The following is a 20,476-nucleotide window of genomic DNA, read 5'->3' as shown; positions in this document are numbered from 1 at the left end:
TCGTCCCCTCTCCGTCGCCCTCAGCAGCGACAGGTGAGACGCTTCAGTCGGCCATCACCGCACTCTCCGCTGACAACGTCGTGACACGCCACAGTCAATCCATCACTGCTGTCACCACCGAGAAACTCCCCATTTCCCAATGTAGTGTTAAGGAATTTGCTTCGCCTTTTTCCTTTGATTTATGGAACAAGGGCCACACAGTAAGAAACAACAGTGTCCATCTTTGACTTTGGCTAATTACCCCCACTAAGGTGCATTTAATTTCAATGAAGTTGGGACATTTTCCGTACGCGTATTTTACACTTCATAATGCGCCACGCATTTTCAATGGCAGACGGGTCTGGACTGCAGGCAGGCCAGTCTAGTACATGTGCTTTTGGAGCATTCCTCAACTTTCCCAGTCTTTCGATGCACCTGTCCAAGCATTTTTGGAACATGTTGCAGGCATGAAATTCTAAATAGAAATAGGGGTGCCTTCGCACTACTACGGACTGCGATTCTAGTTTTAAACCTCTACTAAATAGGCAAACCATACACGCAATGTCCCAAAACACACAAAATTTTGTCAACCACGTGAAATGTTTCAAAGTCACCTAAGAAGTGTGAGGTGACACCGGTTGCATTGTTGGCTGGCTGGCTTCCACCTAGTTTCTTTTATTGCATTACATAGTGTATGAAGACGCATGCCGCATAACAACACAAATAAATTGAGCAGAGTTCCTTCACTGGGTGCTACTCATACCCGACTGGGCTTAATCCCAAAATCAAGTTTGCAACTGACTTTTTTTTTCCGGCAAATGCCAACTCTTTATTCTGTACAATATACTATAAAATATCCAATGGGTTTGGTGACTTTTCATGCATTCGGCATGCCATGGCCTGAAATACAGGATTTGAAACCTGATGCGGTAGTTTTTGCAATCCTTCCTTTTTGCGAATTTGCAATGAAATTTGCAGAAACAAATTCCCCAGCGTTGTACTATAATTTCCCCTCTTATGAAGGTGAATATTACGCTATTCCCCCACGACAGTTTTACAATCCTCAAGGTTAAATGAGGACCAATTGCTCAGCGATATATTACCTCGAGACCGTTCCCAGTTAAATGGGCTGCTGGTTATAAATATTAGTAATCATTCGGGGGAAAACACAAGGCTTCTGAGCTGAACTAATGATCAATGAATCAAAACTGTCCCTACGTTCACCCCTGTGTGGGATTTGACGCACACACGCCTTGTCATAAAACGAGATCACTGAGGAATTTGGTATTTATTGCTGCCTACCAAGCACCGACAGTGGACATCTGTTTAAAATGCAAGGTGAGGGCATGCGTAGTGGAAAGCATTCCAGACAATGTTTGGTGACCCCGACGTGCGACGAGTCACGTTTGAAGTGAATTGCTGCAGCGGTTTGAATGAGCCTCCATGAAGAATATCAGTCAGCCACAACAGAGATGACAGGTGACACAAAAAGGCCCTTTGTTATGACCGGGGATCAAACATCACGTTGCAACAAAAAAAAAAAAAAAATCTAGGGTTTCAAACTGTTTGATATTAGAGATAGAGATTTAAGACATGACTGTTTAACTTATAGTCCCTTTCCGTTTCTCCCAAGTACCGTATTTTACTAGCCTCTTGGATACCGTACAGTGTGTCCAGCAAGATAACTTTTGCCAAGGCATGAAAACAAAAAAAGCCATCGATCACACAATCAGAACATTATAGTATACAGATGATATAGAGCTTTCATTCCATCACATTATGCCGGATCAATGCCATCAAGGGACATTTACGCTATACCCAATAATTCAAAAATATATGTTTATACTGTATGTCATTTCACATTCCAGAATTGTATTTCAGCAAAACAAGACATCTTTTTTTCTTAGCATGGGGACCCCAAAATAATAATTTAAAAAAAGTAACATTTTCATCACTATACGTTTTAATCTGTGTACATTTTAATGTGCAAGCTGACTTGGAGATTGAACATCTCAGTCCGATATTTCAAATGATCATAATTCATAATTTAATATGTAATGCTAGCATCCAATTTTCAACGATTCGTCAGTCAGACTTGGTTCAGTGAAAACGCAGCAGACCGAGCACGTGAATGGAAATCGGTTCGACTTTGCTCTTCAACACCAATTGAATGGGGGTGGGGGGGGGGGGGGTGAGATTCAGTTGATTCAGCATGCAACCAGAGCCATCCTCTCTGCCATTGATGAACTTCAGTGACATACGCACGCATACTCTTCTATTCTCAAAAATGGGTTTCTATTCTTATTGACATGTGAAAAAATAAATTGAAAAAAAAATACAAGTCCTCTTTTTTTCTTTATGGGCCCCTCACATTCTCGCTGTTCTGCACCCACGGGTTCACATATTTGCTGATTAAAATAAAAATGTTTTCATTTTTTTGGAAATATATATATATATTTTTTTGGAGGGGGGGTGTGATCCTACCACCCCTGCCCCCTCCCTCCCTTTGCCTCTGTTTTTCATGGAAAAGCATGTTGATGTCAGAGTGTGGCAGGGTGGATGACCCTCATCCAAAAATACTGTATTTATTTTCCATAAGCAAAACAAAGAAATGGCTAACGAGACATTTAGAATCAGATATACTAAATTCATTCATTCATTCATTCATCTTCCGAGCCGCTTGATCCTCACTAGGGTCGCGGGGGGTGCTGGAGCCTATCCCAGCTGTCTTCGGGCAGTAGGCGGGAGACACCCTAAATTCACAAAAGCAAAAAAAGCAAGACACAATGTAACAAACCGTAACTGGCAACAGACTCACCATAGGAAGGCAAAGAAACTCAACTGACGGGGACTAAACCAGCAAACGAAATACAAGCCAACCTGACGGGACAACAGGGAACACGTGAGCAAGACACACGAGTGGCTGAAGGACCTGATTGGAAGACACAAGGGCCCGGCCTGATGAGCACAGGTAGAAACAAAAGGATCAACGAAAAAAATACAAATTAAAAATATATTTACATGTATCAAGTCAGTTGAATGTTTAGCAGCGGTTTTTATTTTTATTATTTTTTTTTTTGCTGCTGCTTAATTACAATAAAAATAAAAAATAAAAATAAAAAGACAATAAAAATCTGATCATTTACAGCCGCCACCGGATGCGCTCACGCAACCCAAAAAACCACTAAAGCACACTGAAATGTCCACCGCGAGCAGCCACCCTCTCCTCTTGCGGCACTCATTCATAGCCGCTAAAAGCCTCTTCCATTTAACAGTGGGCCCGAGGCTGTGAGTGACAGCCAACAGAATGGACCTTATGCTGTCACGCTCTCAGCCTGGAGGGAGGCCTGGCACAGCACTCAGGAAGGAGGGAGGAGGTCTGGGCATGTGCCACAGACCAGCAAAACTGGACCAGAGTTTCAAATATCCATGGAGAGTGTTGTTGCCTGCAGGCAGAGAGGCACAGGCGGCTGTCCCCCCACCCTTTTTTTTTGTTCAAAAAGAATGAACATTTGATGAGATTTGATCACCATTTGACCAAAGAGCATCTCATCCTTGTCAGAACATTGTCCGGATGTCGTTTGATCCGTTCTTGTGTTTCCAATTGAGACAATCATGTCGTACCTGTACTATATGAAAACTACTTGACCTCCTGTTGAACTGCAGAGGGCAGAAGTGAATGACAGCACGGAGCAAAATATACATTTGGGCAGGAGTTCTGTCACGGAGCTTGTTCTAGTTGGATATTATTAAAGACTTATTTTATTCGGGACACTTGCACTCGCCCACAAAGGAGGTGTATCAGAATATTTAGCCAGAAAGTTTCTAATTCAGGTTGATCTTGACTGCATAAGAAAGAAAAACAAAATCAACAATGCAATTTTAAAAAGTGTGAAATTTCAATATTACATTTAGAAAAAAAACCCAACATACATATAATTTCAATCATAATGTGACTGTATAAATGTTAGATGAATTAAAGAAGACAAATGATAATGATAGGAAAATATAATGTTTGGTAACATGAAAAGAGATGGAATAACCACAAAGAAAAGTAGATCTATTTTATAATGTTAATTTTCTTGTTTTAGTGGCGGGGGTTGAAGATCAAAAAGATCAAGTAGTCAAATGGAATTTTTAAATTTCATTCTTTATCCATCAATTAATTGTAGAGGTGTCCCGATCACATTTCTTTTTTTTTTTTTTTGCACCAAAGGCTGCATTGTTTTTAAATATTTACTGATGGCAAGTCTTGATCCGATTATGAATGATCGGATTGGGATAACTCTCATGAGTTGATTAATTGTTTTCCATCCGCATGCCTTGCTAGAACGCTTTTAGAAGATTTCAACATTGTGTCTGTCAAATGTTCAGCATTATTTATTTTTTTCAAAAAATCCAATTTGTATATTATTATTCGTTTTTGGTAACATCCACTTTACTCAAATGTGTAAACAGTTAACCACAGACTATTCAGCGACACCGACTTTGGTTTTACAAGTGAACTTTATTGGTTGTTTAACGGTGAAAGTGAAGTCACATCATCGAAATAGTCGGATGAAAATAGACGTTTAACCGTAAAAGGTATTTTCAGGAGGGGAGGAAAGGAAGAAAGAAGAAGAATCAAAGAACAAGAAAAATGTGAAATTGATACCTGGCCCATTGTCTGGCCCCCATGTGCGTCTAACTTCACCTATCAAAAAAAGAAACCCCCACAATCAGGGCCTTTGAAAGGGATTTTGAAGCAGGCACATGGTGGGGGGACAAGGGGGGTGGAGGGGGGGACAAGGCTGGCCTATCACGTTCAGGTATGCAAGCCAGAAAGGCGACGTGGAGCGACGGCGAGGTGTTGACAGTGTGTGGCAGGTGGGGCGACCGTTTCACAGTTCACTTGGAGATTGATGAAGCATTTTGGACAGCCTCCTTTTGCAGCGGCGTTGGCAGCGGCGTAACGCGATCCCTGGCCCGAGGGAAACTGTAATGCCCTTACATGAATCCCCCCCCGACCCCCAAACCTAACGATAGCCCATGTAGCATCCCGGTGACAAATGACACATGCTTTCCACCGTCTTTCTGCTTTCCATTCAAGACAGCTTTGGAAACTTTGTTTTGCAGGCTCGTGTTGTGACAGGCCTCTAAATTGATGAAGCCGCGCCCCGGGATCTGACACGACGGCGCGTTGCCTTCTATTTGTTGATTACTATTGATTTTCTTTGATACTTCATTTAAAAATCAATGGCAGGAGCACAAGAAAAATAGGCGCAGTTTACACGTGCTTTAACATACTATTGTGCGTCGGGGAAGGCCGCGCTTTTGGCAGTCGCCTTGCGTGATGGAGGCGGCCAATTAGGTGGAAAGCTCTTAACAGGTGAAAGAGAGAGGCCTCGCTCGGATCGATGGCGCTTTTTCTTCTCCAATCACAGAAAGTGGCTATAAATTACTGCGCATCTGTTTTGTTTCCACGACAGCCACCGAGCACGGGAGAAACTTGATTTTTTATTTTTTGGTTGTTATTTCTTGGGATACCTCGCTTTGGCCAGGAGTCCCATTGTGAGTTATCTTCTGACATTACGTGACATACGAAGAGGACAGTGCGGTGACAGCGTGACACCACACACAAGCCACTTTCACTGTATTAGGGCCTGTACACGTAAATACATTTTTATATGCGTTTTGATCTTTCGTCAACACGCGAATCGTTTTTCTGGGGAAACTCCTGCCATAGTGAGGAAGTAGGTGGCAAATTTCGCTTGGAGGATGTGACTGACGATACGCTCCCCGGCCTCTGTAGTAGGGCTGTCACTATTAAAGATTCTTAGAATAAATGCTCTTGATTATTGTATTGATTGGGCAGCACGGTGGAAGACCGGTTAGCAAGTCCGTCTCACAGTGCAAAAGGCGCAGCGTTCCATTCCGGCTCCGACACTTCCTGTGTGGAATAAGTATTTTTCCCCTTAGGCCTTGAACCTCAATTTGTATTTGTTCTTGATTTTACTGTTTTGTGCTTTCTACCGCCTTTTATTACCGATTTGTCTTCTGTTTATTGTGCATGTTAAATTGCTCCATGTACAGCACTTTGTATGCAGCGATGGCTGTTTGAAAGTGCTCTATAAATACTGTTGACTTGACTTGACTTGACTTGTTTTCCTGAGTTTGGTCATGTGACATTCGTAAGGTGAGCCCCGATTGGTCGTTACTCAAGCCCTGAGCAACTGTGATGTCATTTCAAATTGTCAGCCACTGTAGGACGGTTAAAAACGGTTGGATTTTGCGGCTTAATTCATATTCCACAAATGTAATAAACCGACGGGGGCCGCATAAAGCATATCATTGTCAAGAACAATGTTGAGGTGACTTCCCCTTGATAAAAGTGGAAAAACCAATGTAACGACTGTGCAAAATTGACGGCCCCATCTTGATAAATAATGTGATGTTTATATAAATCGCCGTGTGGAAAAGGGCTATTTTGATTCATGTCTTCACGTATCTAACATTCAGATGGTAATCAGAATGATTTCAATGCGAAATACCAAAAACGTCGCAACATATAAAATGCCACAAATGTGGATCAATGCGAATCAAACAATCAGTGAATCGGTTCAGAAGTGACACGCTTTGTGAGACTTGAGTGGGCCTTTGTTCATCCTTAATTGGTTTTAATCTGCCGATCAAATTCAAGGTCGAGCGTCTTACCGGAAAGGATACTGGAAAGGCCCAACTGTACTCTGACTTAACATTCTACCTTCTCGCATAACCATCTCCAGAGCAACACGTAGGATGACCTGTACACTTTATTCCGTACAGAACAGACGGATGGCATCATTGACTTGTATCCACAATAACGTATTATAATGTATGCTATTGATGATATGTACCGTATATATTTTAATTACTATTTTCTAAGAAAGAACCATGTTTTGAATCATTCATTTAAATCTCTTTTAACTCTTCCCAGTGGCACTAATCTTTTCCTCTTTTATTCACACTTGCCTCTCACCACCCCCTTTCGTCCAAAGTCAAGCATGCAGAAAGGAGCAGGCAGGTCGTCTCCAGCAGACCCGAACGCTCTGTTCTCAGAGTACTCACCTTTCACCCGGCGTGAATGTGACGCGGCAACGCTCGGGCCCCTCGAGCCCCGCGGAGACCAGAACACAACACCCGCCAAACAAAACGAGCGGGGCCTGTGTGAGGAGATCCAGTGGGCTGCTGAAAGACACAAGGTGGCATAAAGAAAAGCAGTCAGCGCAAAGAAGCCGGCGACATTGTAGAAGAGACACGGAGAGATGACACTGAGGTTACAAACGGAGAAGTTGAGGGGCCTTCTTACATAAGGAGGCTGGTGCCTTTGTGCGCGGCCCAAAGCTGATCGTGGGTGCCGTATCTCATCTGTCTGCTGTAACACAAGCAACATATTTTTTACTTTAAAAAACAAAATGCCAGACAAGTATATGGCCTTTTAAATCATGTTGAGATTTCAGCTCAGCAAGTGTCAAACAACAAAAATATTGAGCTTCATCTGTGGGGGTGGGGGGGGGGGGGTTCCTTCCCTGCTGCCACCACAGAAGCATATCAATGATGGCAAAGTGTGAAAAGAGTAATGATATAGCTTTAGAGCTGGATATCAAATGAGACACCGAAAGGTATGGACCCTTGTTGAAAAATGAGCAAAACAAATATACATTGTGTAGGCATAAAGTATAATGTTGATGGAAATCTTTTCCATTTCGTGCGTCAGTCATTTTCTTTTATTTTAGGTTTTTATGACAGTAGTTAAGCAGCATGTTGGCCAGTGGTTAGCACATCAGCCACACAGTTCTCAGGTTCTGGTTTCAAATGTCACGGTCCTCTGGCTTTCCTTCCACATTCCACAGAAATGCAAGTTGAGTTCATAGGCGACTCTAAATTGTCCGTTCTGTGAACTTGCGTGTGGATGTTTTCATGTGTATGTGGATGAGCTGCGATTGGATGATTGACTCTAGGGTGTAAAAGCTCTCTGGAACAGCCTCCTGTCCATCCGCGATGCTCATGGGGAAAAGCAGCGTAGGAAATGGATGGGCGGATTGCTACAGCACTCAACATTCTATTTTACATTCTTGGAGTTACATGTGATCAAATGTGACTTCAAACATTGCCTTTTAAGTGAAGAATTAATTGTGGTAAACTATGAATCAATTCCCATGAATTTGCTCATCCGTCTCAATTTGTCATACATCATAAACACACATCAATAAGGTTGTTTGCTGTGATTTGATTGTCTTGATTGCCACTTATATAATTTCACCTCTTCTATATACTGTAATTCCTCAAAACAATTGCGTCATCCATTTCAGCAAATAAGTGCCCCTCCTTAAATAGACTGAATTTAAGAACAAACAATGGCCTCCCTCCCATGCAGTTAAAATATCATCACTCTCGACTAAAACTGATTTTCTGAACCGAACGACGCCAATTTGGATGAGAACCAAATTGCGCTTTCTCATAGAACCGCCACTATTTTAGCAACATGATAATATTACTGCCATTTATTTGTAAATGTGTGTGTGTGTTGGCGGGGCGGGGGGCTACATGACTTCCTGCTGGCCTGCTCGCACACAGCCAGCGGTAGCGACCTTGCCCCCCCCCCCCGGCCCCTCCCCCACCCACCTCCAGCAAAAGTGACAGATGCTCAGTAATCTGTGTGAAAGGCGATCCGCCACTTAGCGGGATTGTTTCTGTTACACCTTTTAGAAGCGCAGGCCGGCAGGCTCGCGCGATGCAGCCAACCCCTGTAACTGCTGTCCTGGGACCTCAGGTGGACACAGCGGGTGACGGGACACCACGCGTGGAACGAGGAAGCGGAGATGGAGGAGAGTGTTCACACCTCGCAGTCATAAAACAGTGGTGAGCCCCCTCCCCGTGGTGTGCATTGTCTTCAAACAGATGGCTGACATATTGACAAGGGGTGGCGGGATGAGATGGTTGCCAAGTGCTTTGAAAGTGTGAAGACCCTCCAACATATGGGAGCCTGATTATGGCCGCGAATGAATAAGTTGTCAGGTGCTGTCAAACAGCTGCCTCATTGGACGGCATGAAATGAGTGTTTGTTGGATTAATTGATTAACGGCTTTACAAATGACTTCTGACCTGAAATCAGCAGGTCAACAGTGGAAAACGGGGATGGTGCTTGTTCCAGTCCAATTCTGCTTCTCATTATTTAGCTTGGGAGGTTCAACGTTTTGAGGTTGCTAGGGGTTCTGCCCCATTTCTTACACGGAATGTCAAATATCTATGATGATTGATGCCATTATAATCAATCTGTCAATTCATTTTTAAGGATTCTGTCCGTCGTGTGCGATTGACTCTTGATGAAAGTAAAGTTTGGACCATGAGCTGCAACTTTTCCCCGGTTGAAAGAACAGGCACTCTTCCTGTCTTTGCTTCTCTTTAACCTACCCAAAGTGTGTTTATTGCTCAGAAATGTTTCCATATATCATTGTTTACTGTTCTCATTCATATCTGAATGTATATTGGTGATCTTATCTGAATTTGCATGCAAATGTAGTTACTCTATGTTAAATTTGGGCCCATTAAACAAAATGTTGGGCTGCATGAATAGAAACAGGTGCATATGCAGGTTACTTGCTTCTGCGTCCAGGTGGTGGAAGAGCATTTCATTGTTCCGTCACTCTTCGTCGCTGCCAAGCACCTTGTTTCCAATAAATAAATATTTGCATATGGTTCACGTGACTGCCTCGCAATTGGGAGTTTTGTCTTTAGGGATTCCTTCCTGTCTGGACTTTGTATTTTCTGCCCATGCTTGCCATGGTTTTCTCCAGGTACTTTGGCTTCCACATTCCAAAAATGTCACTGAAGACTCTAAATGTGTGAATTTCCTAAAGTCGGCTGAGATAGGATCCAGCTCAACCAGAACCTCATGAGGGTAAGAGTCATAGAAAAATAACAAACCTGATGAGCTCTCACGACACAGCAATGCGCCACAGCACAGTGGTCAAAGCAAACTGGAGTACAACATTTGACAGCAACCAACGGAGGTGCTGGTGATTCGGTATAACATCGCTTTCAGTTTTCATCTCTCTGAGGCCCGGCTCAGCGTAACACGAGGAGCAGTTTCCTTCCTCACTCCCACCTATGGCGACACCAAAACAATCTGTGTCACAATGCCCAAACGTGTCAAAATGACATGTCAAAGTACGGCCCGCCTATTGTGAGGCACAATAGCAAGCCTGGATGGGTTTCCTCCCCGTGTGATATGACAGATTCCCCCTGCTTTCTTGTCGAGTGGCCGCTCGGCTAACCGCTCCTCTTCAAAAGGCGGCGACTTCGTGTCACCGCGTGGAACGTGAAGACACGTAAAATATTGAGTTTCACAGCGCGCCTCCATTCATGCTTATGATTGTTTTGTTTTCCGGACAGATTTCCATAAGGGACGACAAGGTGGGGATCCCAGCTTTATAAATGAGCTGTTGCTTTGTCAACACAGGAATGTGGTTCTCTCAAGCAGTAGCTGAAAGATTAATGGGGTGAGATCATAATCAATGAAGTGACATATCGACACTGTACTTATGGGAGAAGGTCTTAGGTTACACCAGGCTGTTGTATCCTTGACTTATGACTAATTGTCTCATTCTTTAGCCTTCAGTGTCTGACAAAGGAACCTACTCCCCCTTCACTTTAGGGAAGATTTGTTTTGCTAGCATAATTAGCTGAAGACATTTCTGTAACACAATCTGCTCCTCGAGCTGGTTGTTCAAATTAAGGGAACTAGGATTCATTTGTTCCAGGCTCATAACCGTTGCCATCATATATCATGATCCATGATTCCATCCATCCATTTTCTGATCCACTTAATCCTCACAAGGGTCGCGGGGGTGCTGGAGCCTATCCCAGACATCTTCGGGCAGTAGGTTGGGGACACCCTGAACCGGTTGCCAGCCAATCGCAGGGCACACAGAGAGGAGCTACCATCCACATTCACACCCACCCTTAGGGACAATTTTGAGTGTTCAATCAGCCTGCCATGCATGTTTTTGGAATGTGGGAGGAAACCAGAGTACCCGGAGGACCCCGAGGAGAATGGAGCCGGAATTGAACCTGTGAGGTAGACACGCTAACCACTGGAACACAGCCCCCGTAATAAACTTAAAATTAGTAAATAAGATAAACCAACGTTACGACTCCGATGACGATTCTTTGAATCCCGACTGACTGCCGGAGGGCCCTGTCACTCAGAAAACTTGTGGTCAAATGATAAAACTCTGTGGGAACGAACATCGGGTGACATCGGAATTTATACCCATCTGGGATTATCCAGGTGCCACAGTTATTTTTTACGATTTTGATATGCATGAGCATGAACGAAGGGAACATTCAGTGCTTCATGCACCGCTTCTGGTGGTCAGTAGGGATGAACTAGAATTACTCGTCATTGGAAATTGCCCGACAGTCACGTAAGCGAGAGGAGAGGGGGAACAAGAAACAGCTTGTTGGCAAGCTTCTCTGGCTCATTGTTTTTGTACAGTGTACTTTCATTTGGGGAATGTGTATTTTAAAATGGCCTTCCTTCAGGATTTGGAATCGACTTTAGCCATCAAATAATCCTACCGATGATAATGATTGTGGCCCATTTAGTGAATGATATGAATGAAATTGTGTGTGTGTGTGTCAGAGAGAAATCATATCCAGTTATTACAGGATATTCAATTAAAAAAAAAAACTAGATGAAATGTCAGTGGATATTTTTAGTTGAGGTAGTAGACAAACGGGATCTCTGGTTCGACGCCATGTGATTTGAGAAAAAAAAATGATACTTTCAATATACTTCCAATTTTAAGATCAGAAAATTCTAAGGTGCATACCAAACTAATGTTCACAACCCAAGTACCTTAATTCCCCTCATGAGCACAATAGAACCTCAAAAGTCAAACACAACATATTGGTTGTATTGTTCTCTTAGGAAACTGTTAAAATTGGCATAGTAAATTGGAATAATCAGTTCCAGGGTCAAACTGTCACCATCATAAAATTTTGATTGAGCATCAGGGGTAGCACGGGTGGGAAGCTTGAGAAAGGCAGCAGTCAGAGAACGGTAAAAAGAAGTTAATCGGCACATGGTAAAACGTAATCACTGCCACTCGGAAAGAGTGGTAATTAAAGTAAACTTAAAAATGCGGTAAGGGCAATAATGAGTGTGCCGTTTAGCGGCGGAATACGTTCTCTGAATTTTCTTCTTTTTTTGACATTTCAACTACAGGATGACATCACAACATCATTTCATCCAAGAAATGTGATTGATGGAAAATGAATAGCTTCTTAAAACACATGCGCAGAATATGTGAAAGCATACGTAAACTTTCCCTCGACTCGGACAGACAGCGAGACAGATGCGCGGTGTGATGAGTGAAGGCCCGGGGGGTCACTAGGGAGGAGCGCGGGGCCTCAGATCACAGGCTCCCATTCCTTCTGCAGCCTTTTCAATTAAGCCCCGGCACACTGGCAACAATTTATGAACGTGACCTTCCAACTCTCCAGCTCTTGCTCTCAGCCCTGGAAGACCTCTACCACCCCAAAACTACATCAAACCAACCCCACCCCGATACCCTCACTCTGACTCTTGACAATGCAAATCGAGTTTGATGCGCTTGCAAAAAGCATGTGTGGAATATGAATGAAATCATACAGGCGCAAACACATTCGGGACCCTGGTGTTCACATTGTGGGGTCAGTGGTTATTCTTCAGCAGAGGTTCAAAGGTGAGTAGTAAAAAAATCCAATACAGTAAATGCACGGGGTCAGCAGCCTATCAATATATAATACAGGAAGTGGATAAATGAAACGCCATAAGCCGATGGAGAGCGATTGAATTCTCTGTTTCTCGCTATCCGTAGATGCATCAATCTGCGCCTGTTGATAATTGAATTACGAAGTGGACGTGATTAACAAGTTCTTCAAACAAGACGAAATTGCCCGCAATCTGATGCCCCCCGAGACCTCGATGGGCAAAACTATTTGTGACGTCCGCACAGTTCAGCCAGCTGTCTTCATTTTAATTAAAAATCTTTCACGACTCCAAGAGTTATGGAAGGCGCCGCTCAGGCCTCTGGCAGCCTGCGAGTGAAATACCGCATAACAAATGATGTGTAAGCAATGGCCAAAGCCACCGGGTGGGACAAAATGCGGTTTGCCCAAAAGGGACTCCAAGGTAGCCACCATGGAGTAAATGCCCGCAACTTGATTAAAACTATGAAACTTGAGATGAAATTAAGGGGCATGCTGTCATTAACCAGAGCTCATTGCATTACCAACAGCTTCACTGCTGACGTGCCTGACTTGGGCAACTTTGACTTTTATTTAACCTGAAAAAATGTCAACTGGATCTTCAACTTACATTTCACTGTGCAGCGTTGTGAAAAGTTTGATTGTATTCGATACAATACAATGCCAGACACTACATATATAGGGTTTTTATATAACATCTCGTTTACAAATTTTTACATTGTATTTTCTTATTGTTTGTACAGTGTCCTTGGGTGACATGAAAGGCGCTTTTAAATAAAATGCATTATTATTATTATTATTACAATCGAATGTTATTGACGTCGCACATTTCACAACAGCTGCAGTTGTCACAAGGCTTCCTAATACTTTTTTATTAAGCAGCCTTTTAGTTCAAATAACACGCTTTTGTTTGTTTTTTAGGGAAAAATAGAAAGGAAGTAGGAAGGCAATGGCAAAGCACACAATTAGAGCTGGAATGAGACTGAGATGTAATTTTGACATTTACCTATTTTGGCTCTGTGTGTTACTAATGTTCATTAATGTAATAAAGTCAAATGTCTTACTTTTAAACGTTCTCGACTCGGCTGTTGCCAATTTTGCAGCCGTTAGCTCAGCAAAACATGTTTTAAAATCACATATATAAAGGAAATTTATAGTCTGTGCTTATGTTTCCTTTTCTTCCCCAATTTTGAGGACACTTTAATAAGGTTTTAAATTGATTGTAAGATTTAAATCAGATTTTTTTTATGATCACACATAACACAACGCAGGCATAAGGACCATCAAACACGATATTAATCTCCAAATTAATTAAGAACTGATCTCATTTCTTATTATGTCATGTCTGTGCTTGATAGAGTTGAAAAAAAAACACCACCCACAATAAATGACTGTAATCCAACACATCACCATGACTATGTATCAGGGGACTATTTTTGCAAATCAATTGAAGATTTTGACACACAAAAGGCCAACCTGGCTATAAGTCTGTCAACTTTACACCTTACCTCCCTACAGATGACTTCACAGAGCACAACGAAGAGATTTAACATCTGAAATGCAGATGTTACGCATGAGCATAAAAGAATAGCTGAGTGTCACTTTTTATAGTAGCTTTGAACTATGCTAAATACCCGTTCCGGTTTCAACCAAACAATTGGCCATTGTCACCTTTATTCAAATTCACTCCACTCAGACTTTTCCTCAGCATTGCCTCCTTCTCCCTAATAAACCGGGATCCTTGCCTATGACATCATTAACTCACACATATCTTGAGTATCAGCTACTGTTACCTTCACTTTTATCACCCCCATCGACACGACTCTTCATCATCCAACCTCAGTGATGAGTCAAATACGATGCACTACGTCCTAAATATACTTTTTGTTACAGACGCTTGTTAGAGTAATACTCGTGTGGCTCAAACTACCGGAGACAAATCCCTCGTAGGTTTAGAAATACTTGGCCAATAAAGGTGATTCTGATTATTGATACAGTCATAGATGTGTACTCCCAAACAATGAAAAACTTTTTGTCTCTTTTACATACACCAAATGTTTCAATTAGTGTCTTAAATAAATAACATTTTCATTCTTTCCTACAGGGGGAAAAAAATGTTTTCAAATACGACCAAATTGGAAAGCAATGTGCGTCCTTAGGACAAACTGTGTTCCACTGCCTTTTTTTTTTTTTTTTTTTTTAAAGAAGTCCCTAATTGCCCTCATGTCTCATTCTCAACAGCAACCGGTGTACCTTAGATCAAACCCAAGCTGGGCTTTTAACAAGGTCCAGCATGGTCATGACCTGGTAGGCTAACCGAGGGGAGGAAGTAATGAATTAGAGTGGAGCTTGGTGGAAGACATAAGAGATTAGGCAGCGGAGAGGGCTCCACGCCGAGGAGCGCCAGCGAGGCCAAGGGTCAGGCATATTCTGGTGACGATTGTCAGGCAAGCTCAATGTGTATATTCAGCGAGCGGTGAAATCTGCTTATTGCACCCCGGGATAGGGAAGAAACGAAGAGGGTTTTACTGTAAAATACCACAGGGGTGTCAAACTTTTTTGTCGTGGGCCTGATTTTAGTTATAGTTTCCCTTGGACGGCCGTTACAACTGAAACCATATCAAGAAGTCAAGAATGACAGTTTATTCACCTATCGTTTACGTTACTGTAATGAGGTGTTTGGTAACAAGAAAATGCTTACAGTATCACTCATCTTTATTACAAATGAGAATTTAGCAAGCATCATGAAAGTTGACATCTATAATTTGCTTTTGCGGGACACATGAAAGGTTGTGGCGGGCCGGGTCTGGCCCCCGGGCCTCGAGTTTGACATCTGCTCGCCCTCCAAAGAAGCAATAAATGACTTCCGGGTCTATGATGATTGTACTGAGCGTCATCACCACCAAGTGGTGCTTCAATAGTGACTGACACAAGAGAGAAAAAAATGGTACTTCCCAACATGCATTCGTATTGCGGCATTTGCGGGTAAATTGGAGGGCCGGATAAACAAGACACAGAATTCAAAAATCACAATAATAAGAGAAATCCATTCAAATAGATCACATCCTCAGCAGCACACTTGTTGGGAGTCAGTTCCAACCAAGTTGTGCACTTATGTTGCCTCCGTTGTTCCAAGACCAACTTAATAAAGAATCCATTCTCCGCAAAGTGTATTCTTTACTCTTTCATCTGTAAAGTTGTCCAACACCGGCAACAGACTGACATAATTTGAAGGGATGGGACTGCAGAGTTGAAATTGTTTTTAACTCTGAAACTGAATGTAATATCTACACATGGCCCATCTCTCCTGCTTGCGCTTAGATAACCCCCATTTCCCACACACACCCACCTCTACCAGAAACCACTCTACCTAGCCCCCCACCCTCTTTTTCTCCACTACAGATCCACGAACAGGACGTGAGACGGCTCTTCAAGCAGCAAAAGATCAAGAAAGCTCCGGGGCCCGACAAAGTGTCCCCCTCCTGCCTGAAAGTCTGCGCTGACCAGCTGGCTCCGGTCTTCACACAAATCTTCAACAGATCCCTGGAGCTGTGTGAGGTCCCATCCGGCTTCAAACAGTCTACCATCATCCCAGTTCCCAAGAAATCGGCAACATCGGAACTGAACGACTACAGGCCTGTCGCCCTGACGTCTGTGGTCATGAAGTCCTTTGAACGCCTTGTGCTGAATCACCTAAAGAACGTCACTGGACCCCTGCTGGACCCTCTCCAGTTTGCCTACCGGGCAAACAGGTCTGTGGAAGACGCAGTCAACATAGGTCTGCACTACATCCTCGAGCACCTCGACAGCACAGGGACCTACGCAAGGATTCTGTTTGTGGATTTCAGCTCTGCGTTCAACACCATCATCCCGGAACTCCTCACCCCCAAACTACTCCACCTCGGTGTGTCCCCTACGATCTGCCAGTGGATCCTCAGCTTCCTGACGGGACGGACACAACAGGTGAGACTGGGAGCAACAACATCATCAATACGCACTACCAGCACTGGTGCCCCACAGGGATGTGTCCTCTCGCCACTGCTCTTCTCTCTCTACACAAACGATTGCACCTCAACAGATCCAGCTGTCAAACTCATAAAGTTCGCAGACGACACCACGGTCATCGGTCTCATCAAAGACGGCGACGAGTCTGCGTACCGCCAACAAGTGGAGCAGCTGGACCTTTGGTGCGGCCGACACAACCTCGGGCTGAACACGATCAAAACTGTAGAGATGATCGTGGACTTCAGGAAACATTCTTCTCCTCAGTTGCCCCTCACACTATCCAACTGCCCTGTGTCAACCGTCGAGACCTTCAAGTTCCTGGGAATCACAGTCTCCCAGGACATGAAGTGGGAAGTCAACACCATCTCCATCCTGAAAAGGGCCCGGCAGCGGATGTACTTCCTGAGGCTGCTGAGGAAGCATGGCCTGCCACAGGAGGTGCTACGACAGTTCTACACTGCAGTCATCGAATCAATCCTGTGTTCTTCCATCACGGTTTGGTTTGGGGCCGCCACAAAAAAGGACAAAATCCGACTTCAACGGACAGTTAGGACGGCAGAAAAAATCGTTGGCACCGCCCTACCCACTTTTGAGGACTTGCACACTGCAAGAATCAAGACAAGGGCACGGAAAATCCTCCTGGATCCCCCGCACCCTGCCCACCACCTTTTTCAGCCACTCCCCTCAGGCAGACGCTACAGATCCATGCGCACCAAATCCAGTAGACACTTGAACAGCTTCTTCCCTCTAGCCATTAACTCCTTAAACAGTCACTGACAGTCACTCTTCTTGCACCACGAAATGGTACTTCAAAACTAGTGGTTACTCTAAAATGGTTCAATGATTTTGTTGTTTACGATGATACTAGTGCAGCGTGTTACACCGGAGACAAATTCCTTGTGTGTTCTACATACTTGGCCAATAAAGATGATTCTGATTCTGATTCTGATTTCCTATAAATGTGCAATCTTCAAAGATGTTGAGTTTCCAGGAATCTTCGCAGCAGACTCTGATCAGAGAGACAAACGGCGTTCTGACTCACATTCTGTCAATCAGACCTTCATCAGATAGCCTGCTTTGTTGCGCAGATACATGCGCAGTCTTAGTCATACTGTGAAACATTAGCCGACGCAACCACATTGACAAAGTCATAAACAACACTTGTGTGGCTTCTGAGTAAACTTTCCCTATCGGGCACTCTTGTTGTGATGTCATTTCTTCTGACGATGACCACAACTGACGACAGTCACTAACATCATTCTTCCTTCTTTGTGGACATCCTTACTTTGGATATCAGAATAAATACTGAGGCGGGGATGACAGTGTCCGATTTTTTTTTTCCATCGATTCACGTGATCATGAAGATGGATGTCTGTTCTTACGGTAACAGCAAACTGAATTTGTATGATTTGTATACAGTCAGAAATGCAGTAAATAGTATGAGAAACACTTCTGAGCCATCATGAAGGATTCAATGAAAAATAGTATAGCAGTAACTGAGCAGGCCTCGATGTCATGACCTATTCGTACGCCGCTGCACAAACCACAAAGTTCATTGTACTCCATTCGTAACTTCGGTCGGGACCCTCGTAAACTGAGAACCCGTGTGGACACCATCAGTTAAGACAAGCATTTCCCATCAAGTGACTTTATTGTCTCATTGTGAGGCTTGCAGAATCCATTTTGAATATCTACTGAAGTGGCCGAATATGGTTCCCTTACTCAAACTCAGCCCCTTCAACGGAATCTATGCACATTTTTTTGTTCAGTGTTTGTTTTTTGTTTTGTTTTTATGCATGGGCCTTTTGTTCTCCGGTTGCAATTTTTCAAAAATAAAAGTCAAAAAGGTGAACGTCCACATCACGAGCGGCGTGACCCCTCTCTGAAGTGGCGGCTAATGTCAATTAAACAGAGTGGCTCAGTGCCTGTGACCCCGATATGATCTCCGGTGTCGGCTGTAGGCCAAGGTCATGCCACAGTGTTAACAAGATTTGATCCTCGCAGGTTTTTCTATTGCGCTCTCCTCGCCTCTCTCAGCTTATGCTGTCCAACAATATTTCACTGTCAGGTGATTTTTTTTAACCATACAATCTCTCCTCTTCCCCCTTCATGCTTCTCTTTGTCCCTCAGTCTCCCTCGTCTGTGTCCAGGATGGCTTTAATCAACAAAATGCCCAGTGACATTCATTCCGTCACCCATTCCATTTCACTGGCTCTCATGTTTTGATTTGTAGCCCCTTGTCTCTCCTCCATACTTGTAAACGTCAATTCATCTATCATCCTGACTGCTTCTCATTGTCTTGAATGTATTCAAATACACATTTAAATATGCGTATGCCAAAATCCAATATATTTAACTATATATCACTCGCTCGCCGCTCCGGATTACTATATAACCCACAATGTGTACATGGAATGCATTTGACTGATTAAATTACTACGGACGTGTTTCAGATGGAAATGACAGCCAAAGCACATAATTAGTGCTTAATTGTTCCATTAAAAGTATCAATCTTTATGCATCTTCGACTAAACTCTTTCAGCACGTCAGCGAATTGAAAAGATTTTTTTAATGGAGTAATTCTTGCTAATCATTATCTATCGGGCACTTTGCTACAATTATCACGCCACACAGAAATAAATCTGTATTTTAAGCACATGCTGCAATCAAGCAACGTCATCTGGTAGTTTTTGGTCCCTTCCGTTGCACTAAGAAGCGAATCGACCTGTCATTATACACTATGTCCGTTAGAGGCTATTTAGCGAACCGAACTAGCTTACAAAATGAAGAAGTTGTAATAAAAGGTCAGCACGTTACCTGTCTGAGTGCATGTAAAGGAGGAAAAAATACTCGCAGGCCCCAAATAAAAGTGTGCGATAGATCCGTCCATCCACTTATCATGAAATTATCATGAATGAATAAGGAAACATGTTGCATGACATTGCGTGACATGACAGTAATTCTATAGTGAGCCATTGCTCCTTTTCTCAATGCAAAACTATTGAATTTTTAGCAGAACCTTGTTTATCACCTTTCATGACGCTAACGGGTTGAAAGTGAGGTTTTAAAAAGCCTTTGGCTTTCACAAAACAAATAAAAGTCAATATACTGTATATCGAAATGGATTTTGAGTTCATAGAATAAACCCTCAAGAATTCTCACTGGGAATAATTTTGACCTTCACAAATCAACGACAGCACCTGCGGTGACTAATCTGCCGTCACAGCAAGCCCTTGATTTTCACCAGATATACATCAAGCTTTTGCTAAGTGTTGCTTAGGTCATTACTCAAGCTCAATACAATGATTACTCAGATCAATAAAGATGTTTTTCATATGGACGGGGTGGAACACATTTACCAATAAAGCTACTCTCTGATAAACATGCCAGCATATATTTCACACAGACTTTGCATATAAATACCAGCAGAGGGAGCATGAAAATATTGACGCAGCCTGAACAAATAGTGTGTCCATACATACTGGACATGACGCAACAGTGGTCTTATCAGCAGCATCGCCATCTGTGCAGGTCGCACTCACATGATGTGATTATCCGCTTCTCTGGCCTCGCTCTCCTGACTGGAAGGCATTAGCAACCGGGATATTTCTGCCTGGCAGAGCTGCTACCCCGACCCAGCCTCAGTGTGTGTGTGTGTGTGTGTGTGTGTGTGTGTTGTGAAAAGGACCGCATTTGTTTACTTTAAGCATCCATTGCG

Source organism: Hippocampus zosterae, chromosome 4, assembly GCF_025434085.1.
Source record: "Hippocampus zosterae strain Florida chromosome 4, ASM2543408v3, whole genome shotgun sequence".
Lineage (NCBI taxonomy): Eukaryota > Metazoa > Chordata > Actinopteri > Syngnathiformes > Syngnathidae > Hippocampus > Hippocampus zosterae.
This window is presented reverse-complemented; position numbering follows the sequence as displayed.